Source organism: Mustela nigripes, chromosome 18 (genome assembly GCF_022355385.1).
Source record: "Mustela nigripes isolate SB6536 chromosome 18, MUSNIG.SB6536, whole genome shotgun sequence".
NCBI classification, from domain to species: domain Eukaryota; kingdom Metazoa; phylum Chordata; class Mammalia; order Carnivora; family Mustelidae; genus Mustela; species Mustela nigripes.
In genome coordinates this window covers 33312674-33333198 of record NC_081574.1, presented here as the reverse complement: position 1 = coordinate 33333198, position 20525 = coordinate 33312674, and the positions used below count along the sequence as shown (strand labels likewise).

The 20525-nt window shown below is 50.1% G+C and overlaps 1 long non-coding RNA gene across 1 annotated transcript; it reads left to right on the top strand.

Annotated features, from left to right (window-relative positions):
• The first annotated feature begins 1094 nt into the window (after positions 1–1094).
• Positions 1095–18347, top strand: LOC132006521 (uncharacterized). Its single transcript, XR_009401125.1, has 2 exons — positions 1095–1301; positions 18049–18347. It is a non-coding gene; the product is annotated as an uncharacterized LOC132006521 (long non-coding RNA).
• Positions 18348–20525: the final 2178 nt, after the last annotated feature.

Below are 20525 nucleotides of genomic sequence, written 5' to 3'. Positions count from 1 at the left end.
CTGTCTATTCTGCCTCGGTTAAGGCAGATTCTGGAAAGGCCTCTGCCTTGCCTGTCTTTGGACATGTGTCTGGAGGCTTTTCTCAGAACCTACACTCTCTACTTTGTCCCTGGGCACCACCCACTTGGCTCTGGGCCACATGGTGCCTGGCTGAGCTGCCCCCGGAGCTGTCAGCACGGGTGTGCGTGCTGGTATGCTGCCTGGGGGCTCCGGAGAGGAAAGGTGCGGGAGGCAGGCAGGACTGTGCCAGGCTGGTTAGCATTACCTACCAGCCTGGGAATGGCCCGTAAATCAAGGTGCACAGCTGAGGGTGCCCAGAGTGAGGGTGGGGGTGTGTGAGTGAGAAGGGATTGTGAGGCCGGGCTGTCATGTGGAAGGGAGCAGGCTCGGGGATCAGGCCAGTGGGTAGAAGCCCTAGACAGGCTGCTTTTAGCTCAGGCTGAAAACAAAACAAAACAAAAAATCGAGTTGAAATTGCTCAGTGCTGGGAGGGTCTGCGGTAAGGTGATGAGCTCCCTGTCTTTATGGTTATTCCGAAGGTTGATTTCACCCTTGGGTACCATGGTCATAAGGACCCTTGTCATTGGAAGGGAGATGGCTCCTTCCAGCCTTGAGATGCCTCAAGCCTGGGTCTAGGATCCTGGTCTGTGATTCTAAAAGTTCAGGCTATGGGCATTTGCTTTTGTTTGCTAATGTTCATGCTGCTCAAATCTCAGGCCAGGGTCCCTTCTAACAGCTTACAAACATCAGTGTCTTTCCTTCTCATGATAACCCTCCCAGGTTGGTACTCACATTTCTGTTTTGTGGACAGAAGCCCGAGGCACAGAGAAGGGACTTGCCCAAGAACTCCCAGCTAGTCTGTCTGACTCTGGAATCTGTTCTTCTACCCGCTCTGGCTACCACGGTTCTTTCTGGGGCGTTTCCAGAAGGTCTGGTTTCAGTAGCTTAGTCTGGGCACAGCTGGGGGGCACCTGGCAAAGGTCAACAGCAGGCAAGCAAAGCATTCTGGGATGAGTGGGTTTTGGGAAGGGATCCTTTGGGCACAGCAGATAACCCGAAGGACGTGGCTGGTGGCGGGTGTGATAACACCCAGTTAACAAGAGGGAGGAGACAGACCTTCCAGAAAGGCGGGAGGCTCCCAGTGAATCTGAAAACCTGAATGTCCAGACAGGCAAGTGACTGCGGGGGTGTTTGTTATTCATCATGGAACTCCTCCAGGACCTGGCGAATAGAGGACATGGGATTTCACCAAGAAGGGGACTCCATCCCAGGGCAAGGTGAAGGCTTTGGCATTGAAAGTGGTAAGCCATGTTAGAAACATTCAGAGAGGGGCACCTGGGTGGCTCAGTGGATTAAGCCGCTGCCTTCGGCTCAGGTCATGATCTCAGGGTCCTGGGATCAAGCCCCGCATCGGGCTCTCTGCTCAGCGGGGAGCCTGCTTCCCCTTCTCTCTCTGCCTGACTCTCTGCCTACTTGTGATCTCTCTCTCTCTGTCAAATAAATAAATAAAATCTTAAAAAAAAAAAAGAAAAAGAAACATTCAGAAAGAAGGACGTGATGTGGAGACCCAGGTCTGAGCTGGGAGTAGCTTTCGCCGGCAAGGAGGGCTGGCTTCAGAACCCGAAGGCTGGGGCTTAATCCCTAGATTTGCTGCTTTTGCTCCTTGTGTGATCAGGACCACTTGGTGAATCTCTCTGACCCTCCGTATCTTATCTTGAAAGGTGGGTGATGATCACTTTCTAGCAGGATGCTTTGTGGGTGATCAAATCACATATTTGCTTACATGGAGATTTACAAACAAGAGGAGCTTCCCAGATGTCCTGTGTGTCTTTTAGTGGCTCTTGCCTTGGGTAGAGATGGATCTTAGGGTGCATCTGAGAGGGGTGTGGGAAGGAGGGGGGTTAGGGTGGGGGCTGGGGCAGGTCAGAGGCAGAAGGGCTCCAGAGGGAAGGGCTCCGAAGGCCCAGCCTTGGCATACCTCCTGCCTGCCCACCCTGGTGTCAGCCAACCCCACACTGGGTTCATCAAGTCAGCCAGTAGTTTTATGGGACCCTCAGGGTGCTGACCCCTGGATCAGGTAACTGGGGGCTGTGGAAGGGAGGCTACTAAGAAGCTACCCAGAATTCCAAGTTGAAACTCAAAGCCAGGTCCAGGGAACAGGTGGGATTTGCAAGCACCAGGAGGTCCCCAAGCTTACTCTCACGCTCCCTTCCCCTCCCGACCCCTTCTAGCACGTTCTTGCCTGTCTTTCTCTGAGGGCCTGTGGGCACCCTCTATCTCTTCATCGGCAGAATGAGCGGATTTGGGTAACAGGATGACTAAAGCTAATTACATACCTTCCCTGGTCTTAAAGATCAAACATTTTATTTTTCTGTTAATCTGGAAACTTGGGAGAATCACCTACAGGTTAGAGGTCGACAGTAAAGGCAGCTGGAGTAACAGAAAGGGTCACAAATTGAGAGTGATAATAGTGAGAGCAGTCACCTTCGATCCAGAGCGCTCTAGGATTAATGATGTCGTCCTGCATGTTCCATTTACTGTTTACCACAATCCCATCCTGTAGATGAGGCTACTGAAGGCTTGAGCTCGCACTGCTGGTTGGTGACAAAACCAGACTCCTCACCAGGTAGTTCCAGCCCCAACTCAGGTTCAAAGAAATTGCGTGAAGGTGCTGCCCATTTCTAGGTCTCAGTCTCCCCATCTGTGAAGTGGGTACATTTTTCCCCTGGCAGTAAAATGTTATGATTTTATGACTTCTCTGTCCCTGGGGGCACAGGGGCTTCTCTTGGTGCTGGCTGGTAAATATCGGTCTTGGTCTCAGAGGGTTCGGAAGTCACCCCACTTCCCCCTCATTGTTAATGGTGACCACTGCTGCCAGAGTAAGCGCTGGGAGTAAGTCCCAGAGGGCAAGTCCTGGAGGACGGCCTCTGGATCCTCTTCTTACCTTGTGGGGCAGCAAGAAGAGGTTCAGAACCACTCTGGATTATTAGGAGCAGTTGAGGCTGTCCTGTGTCCAGAGACGTCTTGCTTGGTGGGTGTTTAGTCCAGGCCCTTGTCTTCAGGACGATGGGCCAGATGACCTAATAAAGTCCCTAATAAAACTGCCTGGGCAGATCACCAGCCTCCTGCTTTAAAGTCTTATTGAAAAAAGAATGTCTATGCAGTCCCTGGGTAACACATTACAGAGTTTCACGACCCTCCTCGCCAGGAAGCTGTTCTTAATGTTTAACCTTAATCTCTCCTGCTGTAATTTAAGGCCCGTTCCTCTTGTTGAGTGCAAATGGAGAACAGCTGCTCACACTCATCGTCTGACATCAGCTATTTCTCAAGATGACCCTGTGAGACAGGCCAGGGTCATTACACCCAATTTGGTGCTTGGCAAATATGTATTTATTCCTCTGTGCTCGGGCTGCAGCCTGGTTTGTTGGGTATGGGGAGGGGCAGCGAGTCTCCCCAGGTGTCTCCCGATGCCTGGGTCACCCGCGGCCCCCTGGAAGGCCCCACCGACTTTGTCAACGTTCCTCTAGGGTGCTCGGCGGCAGAGGCTGCTTCCTGGATGGGAACGGTTTTGTGGAGGGGGCTGACACTTGAAGTCTGAGAGGCATCCTGATGACACTCTCTGGCTCCTCCGGAGACTTGGACGTGGCTCTGTTGCAGGGAGCTCACTTTCACCGGCAAAGCTGAGGGTGTCCCTTGACGGTATATGGATTCCCTGTCCCACTGAGGGGCCAAGTCCAGGGCAAGGGGAAGGGCCAAGGGGTTTCTGAGACCACGCGCAGGTTGTCCTGGCCTCGTGTCCTTTCTGAAGGGAGGCTGGGGTGAAACACAATCCAGCTGCTCACCAACCCCATCATCACTAAGAACAACAGTATCGACAACAAGAACGGGAACAACAAAGCCCACAGGGCCTGCTGGGCCAAACTTGTCTTTCTCAGTTCAAATCTTATCTGGTTTGTTCTCTCTCCCTGGCCTATTTATGTCTGGAGGAGCACAGGTAACGCGTGTGGAAGGACAGGTGAGCAAGTGTGAGGGAATTTTGGAGGCCCAGGCCAGCGCATCCCCACTTCCTGGTTGAGACTTGGACAGGCTCTTCACAGCGTTGGTTGTGGCTGTAGAGGCCCTGGACCCTACAGGGGCTACACCCTTCTCCCCAGAATGGGGGTCTCTGTTTGGTGACAGGACTTTGAGGCCCCACCTGTCCCTGGGCACCCCCTCCTGGGCTCTGCTTCTCTGGGAGGCTGCATTCCCATTGAGCTGGGCCTGATGTTTATCAGAGGCCTGGATCAAAGCTGCCCAGGTCATAAATCTTGTTCTGTGGCTGACAGGCCCCAGGGCAGCTGAAGAGGGTTGACAGCCTTTGGGCCTCAAAGGAAAAAATTTGCTTTACCCCACCCACCCCCATCTCTGCCAAGAAGCTGTCCTCTCAGGAGCCACTGCTGGGCCATTCCATTCCTGGGAGCTGCTTCTGGAAGCCAAGAAGAGCTTGTCTGTGGTGGGGGCGAGAGGGTAGAGCTGTGGAAAGGGAGCAAGGGGGAGGGGGACAGAAGCAGCCCCTGCATGTCTGAGTGTGTGAGTGTGTGTGAGTGTCAGTGTGTATGTGTGTGAGGACGGCTGTGCGCTATCACCCGTGTGTGGTTGTGAAATGCCTTATGGGTTCCTTCGTGAGGGGAAGTTCGGAGGTGGGGGAGACAGACTCAAGGCCAAAAGCGCCCTAAGAACTTTGGGACCCAAACCTCTCATGTTAAAGAAGGGGCTTGCTCAGCGCTCACGGAGGCAGTGTCTGTGGGTTTCCAGAGATTCCTCAGGGACTGTGTGACTAAGGAAATGCAAGGCTGGTGCAGAAGTTGAAGGACGCTGGAGGGTCTCAGGCAGAGCTGGATTGGAGTTGGGGGGCTGGGGTGCTGGCAAGGGTGTCCCAGCCTGGACAGACTTTCCTGGTGATGGCAGGCTCTAGGAGCTTCTTGTACTGATACGTGGGAAGCTCTGAAGCGCCTCACTTTGCCTCTGGCCACAGAGAGACTTTGGCATTAATTATTTTAGCTCTTCAGGAAAGAGCAGAAGGACCACTTAGACAGACTGTCACCATTCCTTCTCCTCTCGAGAGCTTCCCGAGGAGTCAGAAGTGCTAGTGAAGGAAGGGGTCATAGAAATAACTTAGCTTAAGACTTCCATTTGTTCATGTGGAAAATGAGGAAGGAAAGGACCAAGAGTGGAAGGGGAAACCATGGGTGCAGGGCGGCCCTGGTCTGGTGTGCAGCTCCCAGGAACTCAAGCCCCAGCTGCCTCACAAAACAAACACACAGCAAGCGTTGGTGTAGGTGTCGATCAACTACATCTGCGCTTATGTAAAGCACATCAACATATAGGGCACAATTTCAGGAAAATGTCCTGCAGATAAAAGTAGCTTTAAATCCCCTATAAAATGTTCAATGCCCAGGGCTTAACTCCTAGCAGCTCAGCAGATCCTCAAAGGTGGCAGCCCCACAGTGACAATCCAGGAGCTACACGTGGGAAGAGGATGTGGAGAAGCAAGAAGCACGTAGACTGGGATTTGGAGTCACGAAGACTTGGGGGCCGGGCCATGCTGGCCTGTTGTAACTGTTGACCTTGGCCAATTGAGCATCTTGTTTGTAGTTAATCTCATAGGGAGTTGGAAATGATGTCGGTTCCTACAGTGGTGCTGGGCTTATAGTACGTGCTCAGTAAATGTCCACCTTTATTTTTTAATTAAATGAATGAATGAATGAATGTTTATTAGAGAGGGACAGAGAGGGTGGGAGGCGCAGAAGGAGAAGGAGAGAGGTTTTTTTTAGATGGGAGAAAATAAAATTTAATTATAAATGCACAGGGAATTAGTATAAACATGAGAGATTCCAAAGACAGCCAGGCGAAATGGAGTATATATGTTATTCTGGACTGAGGAAAAGAAGGTAGGTGTCTGGGGCTTTAAAGGGAAGGAAGGAAATTCATAAGAAAAACTTCAGAAAGAATAAATGCTTAGCAAGCAAATGTTGGCTGGGGCCACACAAACAAACTTTGACCCAACAGGCCTTGCTAGCTTCGAGGGAGAGACAATCTTAAGCAGGCTCCATGCCCAGAATAGAGCCGGATGCAGGGCTCGATCTCATAACCCTGAGATCAGGACCTGAGCTGAAACCAAGAGTCACACGCTCCACAGACTGAGCCAACCAGGTGCCTGTAAATGTCCACATTTAGAGACACCTTGGGGTCTCAATCTAAGTCACATTGAAGCGGACTTCATTCTGGGATTTTCTCCCCTTGCATAAGATATGGACATGCGGGGTCTATTGAAATCTAGGGACAAGTCACCTGCGAGGTGAAGGGGACATGAGAAGGCTGGGTTCAATCAATTCAGAAGACTGATCTCAGTTTCAGATGTTGCCAGTGGATTGGTGGCTTTTAGGGTCTTTGTTCCAAACTTGGGGGCTCATCCCTATGTTGAGTTTTAGGGCTCTGTTATGCATTGGATTGTATCCCCCCCGCCTTCCCTGCTGAATTCATCTGTCCAAGTCCTAACCCCTAGTACCTCAGCAGACTGTATTTGGAGATAGTATCTTTAAAGAGGGAATTAACTGAAAATGTGGTCATGAAGGTGGGCCCTAATCCAGTTTGATTTGTGTCCTTGTAAGAAGAGAAAAATTGGGCCCAGACAGGTCCCCAGGACAGATCATGTGAAGGCGTGGGGAGAAGACGGCCATCTCTAAGCCAAGCCCAGAGTCTCAGAGGAAACAGCCCTGCTGGCACTTTGCTCCTGGACTTCTAGGCTCCAGAACTGTGAGACATCTGAGTTGTTCAAGCCACTCCACCTGTGGTACCTGGTTCTGGCAGCCATGGCTGACTAACTCGGGTTTCGCCATCTTCCTCCTGAGACCTGGAGTGGCAGCAATGGCTGCCCTTCCAAGGCTCCCCGGTTCCTCTCTGGCAGAGGGGAAGGGCTTATGGATCAGTGCTTCTCCCACCTGTGTGTGTCTGAGACACCCTTCTAGGGGAACCTGCTAAAGATGCCGAGTCCATGCCCAGACCCCCTCCCTCCACAGAGTCTTATCTAGTTATGTCTGGGGAAGCCCTCGGGGGCCATTCCTCTCTCTGGTGACTCTGATGACAGGGTCCAGCCTGTGAGGGGCACTGCCTTAGCCCTCAGGCTCACCCAGGTCTTCCTTCTTGGGGGTTGGTCCTGCCAGGAAGCTGGTGGATGTCACTCCTCAGTTACCCAAAAGGCTAGATTGTAGGTGGTACTGGAAGCTCCCGGATCTGCCTGGACATGAGCCCTCTCCCTGTGCACCTCCCCTGCCTCCTCTCCCTCACCAGCCTGCCAGTCCTGCTGGCAGCTGGAGGCCTGGCAGCCTGTCTGCCTTTCAGACCTGTGGTGGAGTGAGTGGAGACAGGCCTGGCCCCCAGGCGACGGTGGAGCAGGAGTGAGTGGGGTGCTTCATGGGCTCCCTATGGGGCTGGGCGTGGGGAAGTTAGGAACTGCCCGGCTTCTTGCTCTGTCAGCTTCCAGCATGACATATGCACAAAGGTACCTTTTATAGGTGGGAAATTATAGGTGCTGCCACTTCAAAGGCCTTGGCAACCGGAGCTCCTCTTTGATAGATGACAGTATTATTAATGGTGATTTATTGCTGGGGCCATTTTGACAACAGAAATAACCAGTTTCCCCACCTTCTCGGCCCCCTCCCCCCACACCTTGTTGTTTTGTGTGTGTGTTGGGGTGGTGTGTGTGCCGTGGGGGTTACCTCCCTGCACAAGGAGGCTGGGGCATCTGTTTAACGCACACAGTGAGGTATCTGGCTTATTAACTTGTCATCATGTGTCATAAAGTTTAGTGAAATGCTGGCAGATTGTAATCCTAAACAGGGCAATTACCCTATTATTAAAGCGGCTTTCTTTCTTTCTCTCTCTTGAGTTTTCTTTCTCTCTTTCTCCCCCCCCCTACCCCCCTTCCTGGTTGGGTTTGTTCTTAACCTCTGTCTTACTTGCTTGATTAGTCACGGGCAGGAGCCTCCTGCTTTGCAATTATCCCCGAGTAAACCTGGCCTTGGCTGGGCAGAGCTCACCGGGGAGCACGCCGCAGGAGAGGGAAGCACCTTGCTGTCGGATGCCACCAGCTAGCCCAGGTCATGGGAATGTAAGCTGAGCCAGCCCCAGGCAGCAAGAAGCAGGAGGTGGTGGGTTGGTTTCTGGCTCCCCAGCCCTGGGTGGCTTGAGGGAAGAGGAGACAGAACTTGCCGGAGCACCGGAGTTCCTCTGTCTTGACAGCTTCCCTGGGTCTCTCTCCAGAATTTATTGCCCTTTGCCTTTTATGAGCTCCCTTTCGGATCTGGAACTAGAGGTGGAGCACAGAAAAGGCAGGAAGCAGTGGGATGGCGGTGGAGTGGGAGGCGGGCTGCGTGGAAGGAGAGGAATCACGTGGTCTGAGTCCTGGCTGCCCCTTCCATGCCAGAGACTGGGTTTCTCAATCTATAAAATGGGGTGATGAATCTTGCCCTGTGCACCTCACGCAGTTCTAGAGAGAATCAAACTAGACAGCGGGCAGGAAAGAAGACGGTTGGTGGTAAATCGCTCTGCAGATCTGAGGGGTAATCATTACTTCATTTGCACCATGGCGGGGTCTCATTTCCTGGCTGATGGAGCCTCAACTCCTGTTATTCCAAAGGGTTGTAAGTACATCAAGATTCAGTCTCCTAGTTCTCATTGTGTTTCTCAAGGTCATGATGACCTTGGTTTCTGGCTGTACCTGGAAGGCATTGTTTGACTTGTGGTTTGGACAATGGGAATTTTTAGGCCTGATCATGACAAATAGTTGTTATATGTCCCCAGCTGCGTTAAGGATGTGAATGGAGTAGGCTGGAGGCAAAACTGAAATAATCGAATAGCAGTTTGCCAAACCTTGACAGGACTTTAGAGATAGGCCTGTTCAATTAACCCATTTTATAGATTTGTAAATTGAGGCTTTGAGAGGTAGATCAATATTCCTAAAGTCACCGGGTGAACTATAGGCAGAGCTGGGACTAGAATTCTTTTTTTTTTTTTTTAAGATTTTATTTATTTATTTGACAGACAGATCACAAGTAGGCAGAGAGGCAGGCAGAGAGAGAGAGAGAGGAGGAAGCAGGCTCCCTGCTGAGCAGAGAGCCGGATGTGGGACTCGATCCCAAGACCCCGAGATCATGACCTGAGCCAAAGGCAGCGGCTTAACCCACTGAGCCACTCAGGTGCCCCTGGGACTAGAATTCTTAGTTCTGACTCTGGTCCAGTGTTTTCTCCACTGGGAGAAGCACCTCAAAGCTTTGAGTCTGGCTGCTCTTTCTCTTCCTTTGTAAGGAGACCTCCACCTCCCTTTGGTGCTCCCCTCATCAGGAAAGGATCTGCTAGCAGTCATTTACACGCTAGTGTGAATTGGAGCCAATATTTAGTTCTCTTGGATGTATTTGCTTTTGTAGCCTCATCCCTGGTCATATAGAGCTGGGCTTTTCATCTGTCAATGAAGAGAAGAGAGGCAATGGCTTTTTGAGGCAAGGACTCATGATTCTAATCCCTTGCAATCACACCAGTTGCCTACTCTGTAGGGCAGCAAGGGCTGGGCCCTGCTTCCTGAATTGCACTGCTCTGGACCAAGATCTCTGTGTTCATATTTCAGAGCGTGTTTTTCAGGACCTGTCAGGGAGGAAGGTTGCAGAGATGAATGGGGTCAGGCAGGTTTAAAAATGGAAAACCAGCAGACACAGTTAAAAATGGGAAGAAGCCAGACAGGGTGAAGTTAGTCCCTATACACAACACCTGCCCCTTCCGTTTGTTTCCTGCCTTCTTTTCCAGGTTGGAGAGCCGCGGCAGGCAGCCTGGGGTTAAGAACTCAACATTCCGAGTTTCTGGTACAGGGAGAGTTTGTGTGCCCAGTTGTGTGGGAAAGAGTCCCCACCGAACCCCGCAAAGCTCAAGTTTAGAATCAGTGCCACAGGAAAGGGAGAGGGAGAAACTTACTCTGTGGCAAATATGCTGGGCCTCCCTGCTTTTGCCCACGAGGTGAACAACAGTGCTCTCTCTGGAGGTCACCTTGAACCTCTGGTAGAGTGTGATGCGATTTAACGCTGGTAAATGATGGATGGAACCTTCGCTGCTCGGGCAAAGGGGGCAGAGGGGATCTGGAGATGAGCCCAGGTGCGGAGCTCCAGGAGAGAGAATGAGAGCGAAGGAAAGCGGAGACAAGGAGGGGCCTGAGGGGAACTAGGATGACTCTGATTTTAGGCACGTAGATGGCAGTGAGACCAATCAGCCACATGTAAATGTCCCACATGTAGGGGTCCTGGAGCCTAGGGATGGGGCCAAGACGGACACACAGGGCCACAACCTGGTGGACACAGGTGGAACTTGAAGCCATGTGAAGAGAGCTTGTCTCTGTGGGGAGGACAGGGGCAGCCCCCAGCAGGGCAGGTACCCTGGAGCTGGGATGGGGAGTGGCATTGCTCTCTTCACTCACTTCCTCACTCAGCGGTCACGGGAGAGCTTCCTGAGGCTGACCAGCTGACCCCTAGGTCCTAGAGCACTGAGAGGAGTGGAGGATGAGGAAGGACCATGGTGGAGATAGATCTCTTCCCCTCCCCGAGTCCATGTTGGGACCCCTGGCTTGGCTGGCTGTCGACCTGCCGCAGACTCACTGGCTCCCACTGCTGGGGGTGGGGGTGGGGCTTTGCCAGAGTAAGACCTGTCTTTGCTCTCTGAATTCAGAGGAAGGAGAAGACCTGTGGTCCCCCTGCCTTTCCTGGCAATTTCAGATGGCCTGAGCTAATCTATGTCATTAACCGATGTTGCGATCCTGGACGGTTCACCTCATCTCATGGAAATCAGGTGACGAATAGGGGTATCACACTTGACCTTCTGACCTCATTGGATTGCTGGGGCATCAGGGCTAACCAGATAATGGATGGCAGGTGTTTTGTAAACTTTAGGGATACAGGAGCAGGTTAGTTCCCATGCTGATGACTCGTACTCTGTTACCAGGCCTACTTTCCGAGTTCTTGTAGAAGCTCTCTTAGACCCTCCTCTAAGGAAGCTCCAGAGGCAAATGCTCCTGAACCTTGCCTGGAAGGACCGGATTCCCAGGTTACAGGGTAGGGTGGGCTCCTTTTTCCAAGGATCAAGGGGGTGAAGGGACATCCCTTGCTTTTGGAGGGTCTTCCGAAAGCTACACCACTCTCCCCTCCATTGGAGGAGGCTGTGAAGCACCCCCAGGGTCAGCCCTACCTAGCAGGGCCTCAAGGATGTCCCACATGAAAGGCTGCTCTCTGGCTCTGTTGGCTCGAGTTCTGACAGACGGTTCCAGAGCCTGGAGTTAAGTAAGATGGGCAGGGTGAGAGCTTTCCTCCTCTTGCAGGTAACTGCTGTTTCTGAGGTGCTCTGTAATTGTTCAATAAAACTCCTCCCTGCCCATGACAGATTTATGGGTGAAATCCTTCTTCTTTTTTTTTTAAACTTTATTTTATTTTTTCAGTGTTCCAAGATTTATTATTTAAGCATTACACCCAGTGCTCCATGCAATATGTGCCCTCCTTAATACCCACCACCAGGCTCACCCAACCCCCACCTCCCTCCCCTCCAAAACCCTCAGCTTATTTCTCAGTGTCCACAGTCTCTCATGGTTCATCTATCCTGAGAGACTGTGGACACTTGTAATGCTGGACAACACCAGGGTCCCCGTTTCACAGGCAAGGAAAGTGAGGAGCCCAAATGACAAGAAACTGAGTCAGGATCCCCTGAACAGAAAGTGGCAGAGCAAGGATCCTGCAGGTGCCCGACTCCTGCAGCCCCACACTCCCCACCCTCGCCCCACTCCCACCCAGCCAGTGTGGCTGTGTCCCGACCCCCCAAGCTTCTAAAGAACTGGTCCTATATCATCTCTTTTTACCTTCTCCAGGTCTTTTCCCTGTTCCCCACCCCGTAAATCATAATAGCTTTCCTAACCCCCAACAAGAACAGGCACTGACTAAATAGTTGCTGAATTGAACTAAATTCAACTTGTCCAGGCCACAATCTTCCTCATCACTACCCTCCTCACACACAGATGCTACATGAGGCGTCTACACAGCTCCAGGTTCAGGAGAAGATCCACCATATGTAAGTTCTGGCAGATCTAGAAGGAGCTTCCAGACAGTACTTCTGGGAAAGGAGCAGGTAGGAGTTGACTGAGCATCTCTGGAAACCTTCTCCAGATTGCCTCTTGTCCCCCACCCGAATCCCACACACACCCACGTTCACTCAGATAAAGTATGCTTAGTTCAGATCAAGGATTTCAGCCATATGATATCCAAGATCTATAAAGAACTCCTCAAATTCAACACTCAAAAAACAGATAATCATGTCAAAAAATGGGCAGAAGACATGAACAGACACTTCTTCAAAGAAGACATACAAATGGCTAACAGACACATGAAAAAATGTTCATCATCATTAGCCATCAGGGAGATTCAAATCAAAACCACATTGAGATACCACCTTACACCACTTAGAATGACCAGAATCAACAAGACAATAAACAACAAGTGTTGGAGAGGATGTGGAGAAAGGGGAACCCTCTTACACTATTGATGAGAATGCAAGTTGGTATAGCCACTTTGAAAAACAGTGTGTAGATTCCTTAAGAAATCAAAAATAGAGCTACCCTATGACCCTGAAGTTGCACTTCTGGGTATTTGCCCCAAAGATACAGATGTAGTGAAAAGAACCCCAATGTTCATAGCAGCAATGGCCACCGTCATCAAACTGGAAAGAGCCAAGATGCCCTTCAATGGATGAATGGATAAAGAAGATGTGGTCCATATATACAATGGAATATTATGCCTCCATCAGAAAAGATGAATACCCAACTTTTGTATCAACATGGGTGTGACTGGAAGAGATTATGCTGAGTGAAATAAGTCAAGCAGAGAGAGTGGATTATCATATGGTTTCTCTTATTTGTGGAGCATAAGTAATAACACGGAGGACATTGGGAGAAGGAGAGGAGAAGGGTGTTGTCCAGATGGGAAGGTGAAATGATTTGGTTTGTGAGGTTGGCACCACATTGGGTCAATCAGTAACTCAGTAGGATAAGATCACCCACCTGGCAAAGAAGATTGGGAGCTGACACCAGCGGGGACCAAGAGCCGAATGACTGTCAACTCTGGGCTCCATGACTGCTGGTTATACTATTCTACAATTCTTAAAAATTTTAAATTAGTTTGATAGGCATTAATTCCTATACATATGGATTAATTCCTTTTCCTATATATAACATATTAATTTATTTAATCCTCAAAACAACAGCTTTTAAGGTAGGTACCATTATTATCCCCACTTCTCAGAACATCTAACATATGACTAAACACCTTTACTAAACACTCCTCCCAATCCCAATGGATAAGAAAAGACCCCTAGACAACAGTGATAATTGGGGTGGGCCATGGTGATTTGGGGAGACCTCACTAAGAATGGGCTGGGAAGGATGGGGAAGGATGATGAAGAATATGGCTTGTACTGTCTCACATCTACAGAATACTATGCAAAGAGTCTCACATACCTCACTCCATCCCCTTACTACAGCGGCATGAGGTAGGTAATCTTACCTTCATTTTCATAGAAGAAAATGAAGCAGAAATATTAAGGGCTAAGCAAGCAAATCTCACAAGTCCCAGGCTGGCACTTTACCATGTCAGTGCTCCTGACTGACCTTTTGCCTCGCACTTTTGTCATTACAAAATGGTGGGGTGGGGGACAAGCATGAGTAACTGTGCTTGAGAGAGAACAAGGAGGCAGTGTGGAAACCAGACTGCTGAGCAGAAGTTCATGGGCAGGGAGAGTAGGAGAGAGGCTGAGACAGGATGGGTGGACCCCATAGGGCTTATCTTTAGCTTTAGCTTTCTTGAAAGAGAAGGCCAAGGCCAAAGTAGGGATGCTATGGTATCTTGTCCTTGGGGCAGGGGTTGGTCTCCAAATCAAGGCCCAATAGGGACCCTAGCAGATGTGGGAGTAGAACTTCCATACATTCTTCTCAGATGGGTCTCGAAAGATTTTGGACTTCTTTTGGGGGACAGAGAAGTGGTCCTCCTTTGTAAAGGGTACAGATGAAGGGACACACTGGGTTAGCATTGACCAGCAGCCTAGTTAGATCTGGCAAACCAACCCAAGGGACAAATAGGTGGCCCAAAATGCAGGTATAGCGATTTCACAGCAAAGTCTTCATTTTTGTAGATATTTATTAAAATCTGCCACATGTCCCTCCTTTCTTTGAAAGAAAAAGAAACATTTATTAAGACTTGGTGATACAACAGTGAGCAATTCAGATCACACTTGAATACATCTTATCAAAAGGGATGTAAGGAAGACTGTTGGTGGGAATGCAAGCTGGTGCAGCCACTCTGGAAAATGGTATGGAGGCTCCTCAAAAAGTTAAAAATAGAGCTACCCTGCAATCCAGCAATTGCTCTACTGGGTATTTATCCAAAGAATACAAACAGTGATTCAAAGGGGCACCTGCACCCCAATGTTTATACCAACAATAGCCACAATAACCAAACTATGGAAAGAGCCCAGATGTCCAACAGCAGATGAATGGATAAAGAAGATGTAGTACACACACACACACACACACACACACACCATGGAATACTACTCAGCCATCAAAAAGAACGAAATCTTGCCATTTGCAACAACATAGATAGAACTAGAGGGCATTATGCTAAGTGAAATAAGTCATCCAGAGAAAGACAAATACCATACAATTTCACTCATATGTGGAATTTAAGAAACAAAACAAATGAACATAGGGGAAGGGAAAGAAAAATAAAAAAAGGTGAAAATAGGGAGGAAAACCGTAAGAATGTCTTAACTCTAGGAGACACACTGAGGGTTGCTGGAGGGGAGGTGGGTGAGGGATGGGGTCACTGGGTGATGGACATTTAGGAGGACACTTGATGGAATGAGCACTGGGTGTTACATGCAACTGATGAATCACCAAATTCTAACCTTGAAGCTAATAATATACTACACATTAACTAAATTGAATTTAAATAAAAATTTTTTAAAAAAGTGCTGTGATGAGGAATGGATAGTGGTGTTTGTTCACACTGGCAGAGCCACAGAATCTAGGGTAGGGGGTCAACAAAGGCTGCTCAGAGGAAGCCATATTTAAATTGAGACCCGGCAGAGGGAATGAGAAGGTGTTGGTCAGGCGAGGTAGATGAAAGAATCATCTAAACAGATAGAACCTAGGGTGAGAAGGATCACATTTCAGCAACTGGAAGAAGGCTATCATGGCTGATGATAGAGGTCAAGTGGGAGGGGCACAGTGCCTGGTAGGTACAGGGTAGTTGCTCAGTAATTGTCCGCTGGATGGATTAATGAGATGTGGCTGGAGAAGTAGGTTTCAACTGTGCAAGGCCTTGAAGGCCGTGGTAAGGTTTTCGATTTTGCCTGAAGGGCAACATGAGAAGCCAGTTTATACCCCTGTAGGAGTTCCTCCATCTGTGTTTGGTGGTTCCATTGTGGCAATTGTGGGGCCAGACATTTGGGTTCTCTGGCTTGGAGTCTGGCCAGTTGTGCATGCAAGGACCTTGGATAAAGCCAAGATGTGCCAGTTAAGCATGTTGGCAAGAGAGGGTGAAGTGACGGCCACGGGATCGGGGTTGGAAAGAGAAGAACATGAAGACAGAAGGGGCTCACAGGAGAAAATAGAGTCGATGTGATTATGGACTGATGAATTTGTTGGGGTCAAAGATCCAGAGGCTTTGGGAGGGGTCACTGAGAAGGTGGTCAGGAGAACGGGCTGTGAATTTATGACATCAGGGATGTTGCCTTAGAAAGGAATGGCCGAAGAGGAGTGGGCGTAAAGGTCACCACCACAGAGTCAAAGAACTAAAGGGCGGGTTGGAGATTGGGTCATCCAAAGAAGAGATGGATGTCACTGTGGATGATGGCGGCATTTTGGGTGGAGAGACACTGGAACTGGGATGGAGACTTCATGGGATGGAGCACAGGATGTGAATGCCTAAAGGACAGTGGTTGACCAGGACAAGGAGGGGACCATGACACAGGGGCTAGTCATGGTGGGAGATGCCGAGATGCCCAAGGTCCAGTGCTTATGCCCAGGGGGGAACACCATGTACTGAGGGGCAGCCCATCTGCCTCATCTGGGGTCTCCTGAAGAGTCACTGCAGGTACCAGGCAGCCAAGTGGTTCACAGGTTAAACAGCACCTCAACACTCATCATGGCAACGGCAGCTGCCACTCAGTGGAGGCCTGCTCGGTGTCTGTAATGCCTGGCACCGTCTTTCAGTATCCATGAAGGTAAGGGATGGGGGTCTGGGAGTCCTGCTGATCTGGGTTTGAATTCACGCTGTCATTGACAGGCTGTGTGACCTTGGGCAAGTCTTTTCTCCCCTCATCTGTAAAATGGGCAAACACACTCTCACCAGCGTTGTGGGGAGGATTCAGTGAGCCTATTGCTGTCAAGCCCTGGACCTAGACACATGTGCCTAGGTGCTAACAGTTGTTCATATTATATAACTGAAGAATCTGAAGTTTAGAGAGGTTAAGTGATTTGCCCAAGGTCACACATCGAAGAAGTGGCAACTCAATTCAAAGCCAAACTCTGAAAAATGCCTTGAGGATGAAAGTGCCCTGTCATCACGTTCCCCTGGAGGGAGAACCCGTGTTTGCTCCCCAGGGATCTGTGTCCCCCCTCATCACCCAGCTCACGCAGGCAGCATTTACTTTGACACAGAGGCTCTGGCCTGGGAATCACACTACCTCTCACACAGTCTCCAGGGAAACTGAAGCTTAGGGGAGGTCACTGGCTTGTCCTAGGTCCCCTGCTAGTGAGTGCTGGTACTGGAGCCTGGGTCTGGGTGATGGTCACTCTACTGCTTTTTCTGTGCTACCTTACCTGGCTTCAGAGGGAACGGGGTGGGATATGGCCCCTGGAATGTTCCAGGGTGCCTCTGAAAGCAAGCACAGGGCACTCCTTTACTCAGGGCTTCTGACTGCTTATTAGTTTTATCTTCCCAGGGTTTAGAGTGGAGCCCCTTAGAGGAGTGGGAAGGGCACACTGGGCCCCCAAAGCCATGGGCTCTGGTGCCAGCTCTGTTCTGTGTGAGTTGTGTGGTCCCTCGCAGGACATGTATCTTGATTTACAGATTTGTAAAATGGGAACCATAATTGCCTTGAGTATCTCATAGGATCACAGTGAGACTCAAATTAGATGATGTAAGGAAACAAGCTTTGAAGATGAAAGCACCCAGTTATCAGGTTCTCAGAAAGATGTACCACGTTTACCTGGAGTGTGAGAATCGGGGTTTGACCCCTGGGGTCTGTCTCTCTTCTCACCATTCCCTGCGCCCAGCTCATGTCAGCAGCCGTGGTAGCTGAGGCCCCTCCTCAGTGCCCTACTGGGCACCACCTGCCCCTCCAACTCCTTGGTCCCCGGCTCTGAAGGTGTGTGTTGAGGGCTCAGCCAGGTGAGGGGGGGACAAAAACTCTGATTCACTGGGCGAGTGGTGAGCTGTCTTTCTCCCTGTGCCCCTTGGCACAGAGAAGGCTTCTGCTGAAGTATGAGAGGAGCCCACATGCTCACTGGGGAGACTAATGGGCTGCTGAACATGGAGATGAGATTGGCTCTCTCAGGATCACCGTTGGGATCTGTTAGGCCTCTGATCTCACCCTGCCTTTTTCTGCCCCAGGCCTCGTGAGCTGAGGGACACAGTTTTGTAAGGCTCTAGAGAGAAACAGAGCCTTTGCCCTGGACCTGGGGGAGCAACGGGAAGTTTTTGCTGGGTCCTTGGGGCCGGGAGCACACAGACTTTCCTGTCCCCCATATAGCTACTCTGTTGTCTTCAGAAGGGTCTGGCCCAGGTTCTCTGCAAGAGGACAGGCATCTCGACCTGTTCAGTGAGTGTGGTATTACTTTCTTTTCTGTTTAGGTTTGTCTTTTCTGGTACCTGCTGTTGGGGCTTTTCTGAAAGCCCCTGCTCTTTCTCTGTCTTCTGTTGTTTAATCCAGGACGAGGAATTGGACACCGAGGACAGCCATGGGAATGGAAGGCAACAGATGGAAGAAGGAAGCTGGACTCATCTGAGCGCCTACTCTGTGCCACTTCCAGGCAAAATGTCAGCAGTTCCAGCAAAATCATCAGGAAGAAACATGGTCTTGAATCTGAAAACTTTCAAGCCGGAAGGGAAGCTAGAAACCACGTGGTCTAGTCTTCTCTTACTCAACTTGCCCAGAGTCCCCGAGCTTTGGAATAGTTTTTCTTTCTAGGGAAGCCATTGTCCTATAATAAATCTCCTTTATAGACTAAATTGTTTTATGATACACCTGCCTCACTTGGGATGACTGTCTCCATGGACTCGTGGGCCATCAGAGGCTCTGGGCCAGCTTCGTCATTTCACACCAGCCTGTGGGTGACCTGGCTCGGCCCCCATCTTCCCAGCTCCCTCGCATTGCATGTCCTGTCCCCAGTCCCGAGGACCTGTCGTTGTACTTTTTCTCCCCAGCTGCCTCTTGGGACCTTATCCCTCTCAGCACTCATGGGATTACTAGTATAAGTGGGCATTCAATCCCTGCTGGTGCCAACAGAAGAGGTTTGGGGAAACTTTCCCAGTCAAGGGGGACTCTACCTGGTATTATGGGATGAACTGTGTCCCCCATAAATTCACAGGTTGAAATCCTAACTTTTGGTACCACAGAACATGACTATTTGGAGATAGGATCTTTAATGAGGTCATTAAAATGGGGTCAGTTGAGGGGGGGCTCCAATCCTGTGTGACTGGTATCCTTAGAAGAAGAGGAAATTCAATCACAGATGGATGCACAGAGAACATGTGAAGACAAGGGGAGAAGATGCCATCTACAAGCCAAGGACAGAGGCCTCCGAAGAAACGGCCTCTTTGATCCTGAAGTCATGGCCTCCGACCCATGAGGCAGTACCTTCCCCTTGTATCAGCCACCCTGCCTGTGGTGCGTTGTCATGGCCGCCCCGACCAACAGATACAGCCGGGGTTTTCTGCGGTCATGTGGCTCAGGAGTGACTACAGGCAGGAAGTTCCGAGGTCAGATAGGGGCTGTGAAGCTCCTGAGAGAGAACGTTTTGGGCAACAGGAGGTCTAATATGGCTCCTCCAGGCCCCGCCACAAGAGCCTGGGCCATCCAGTGCGCCAAAGGGATCTGGTATGAGTTAGGCAGACGTAGTGCCAGGAATCCTGGGCTCTATAGATGCCCGGTCCTTCCCGTTGTGGGATCTCATGCAGACTCTTTCTGTTTTCTGGGTCTTGGTTTCCTCATCTGTGGCATAGAGAGGCTATGCTGACTTACCTCACAGGCTGTGGGGCAGATGGTGTGAGACAATGTGCAGTGCTTTGCCCGGGTTAGTGGTGGTGATGAAGGGGATGGCGCTTTCTCTCCCCTCTGAGGATGTTGCTGCCCATCCCTGGTGTCCCATTGCTGGGGAGGAACAAACCAAGGCTTTCCTGGAAATAGGGGGAATGTCGGTGGGATCTGGGAGAGAGCCTGTGGAGAGGTGAGGTGCCTCCTGTGGGACCATCTCTCCTAAGTGAGGAGAAATCTCTAACCCTGGGGCATCACAGGGGGACAGCAAAGCATTCGTGCAACTGTGTCCATTTCGCTGAGTCTTAATTTGTCTAAGTTATACATGCAATAATGCATTAATGCATTTTGTGGAAAAATTAGAAAATGATCTTACTTTCTGCCATCTCTACCATTGTCAACACCATATGTACATATCCTTCCAGCTTCTTTGTGTGTTTGTTTCTCTATGGAAATCAAGTCCTGTTGTGCACAATATTTCTGAACCGATTTTGAAAATCAACAACACGTCACAGACATTTTTTGCATTGACCCAGATTCCTCTCTGCCACCATTTTTGGTTAGGACTCTTCTGGCAGGCAGTTGGCAGGACCCCTCAATGTGTTGGAGGGGAGGACCTCCCTGGGTTTGTTCTCAGGCCTGCGGACCCCTGTGCCTCTGTGGAGGCGGGTGAGGTTTGGAACACACGGAATTGGAGACCCCGGCAGGGCAGGAGCCCAGTGGCAGGCCTGCCTCTCACAAGCCATCAACGCAGAAGGAAAGGACCTCAGGCCAACAGCTTCCCATTTCTGGGGCCTCCATAAAGGATTGATGGCATGGTGTAAGTGAAAGAGCTTTGTAAACTGGCAGCGACTATTAATACAAACTCATGGATGAACAAAGGATATCTTGTTGCCTTTGCGGGAGAAAATCCAATGTCTTGAGAGCCATAAAATACCATAAACGGATGAGGCTGGCCTGTGGGAGGGAAGAGAGCTGGAGAAAGAGAAGTCGTATTTTAGTTTTGAGAAATGATTTGGACTTTGAAAACTGACTTCTTCGTAAATGAGGAGGTGGGGAAGCTTGATTTGGAAGCAGAGAAAAAAATGATCCATTTCAAGAAAGCCAGAAGCAAGGGTTCCCAACAAGCACTTAATAGTGATTATGATGATGAG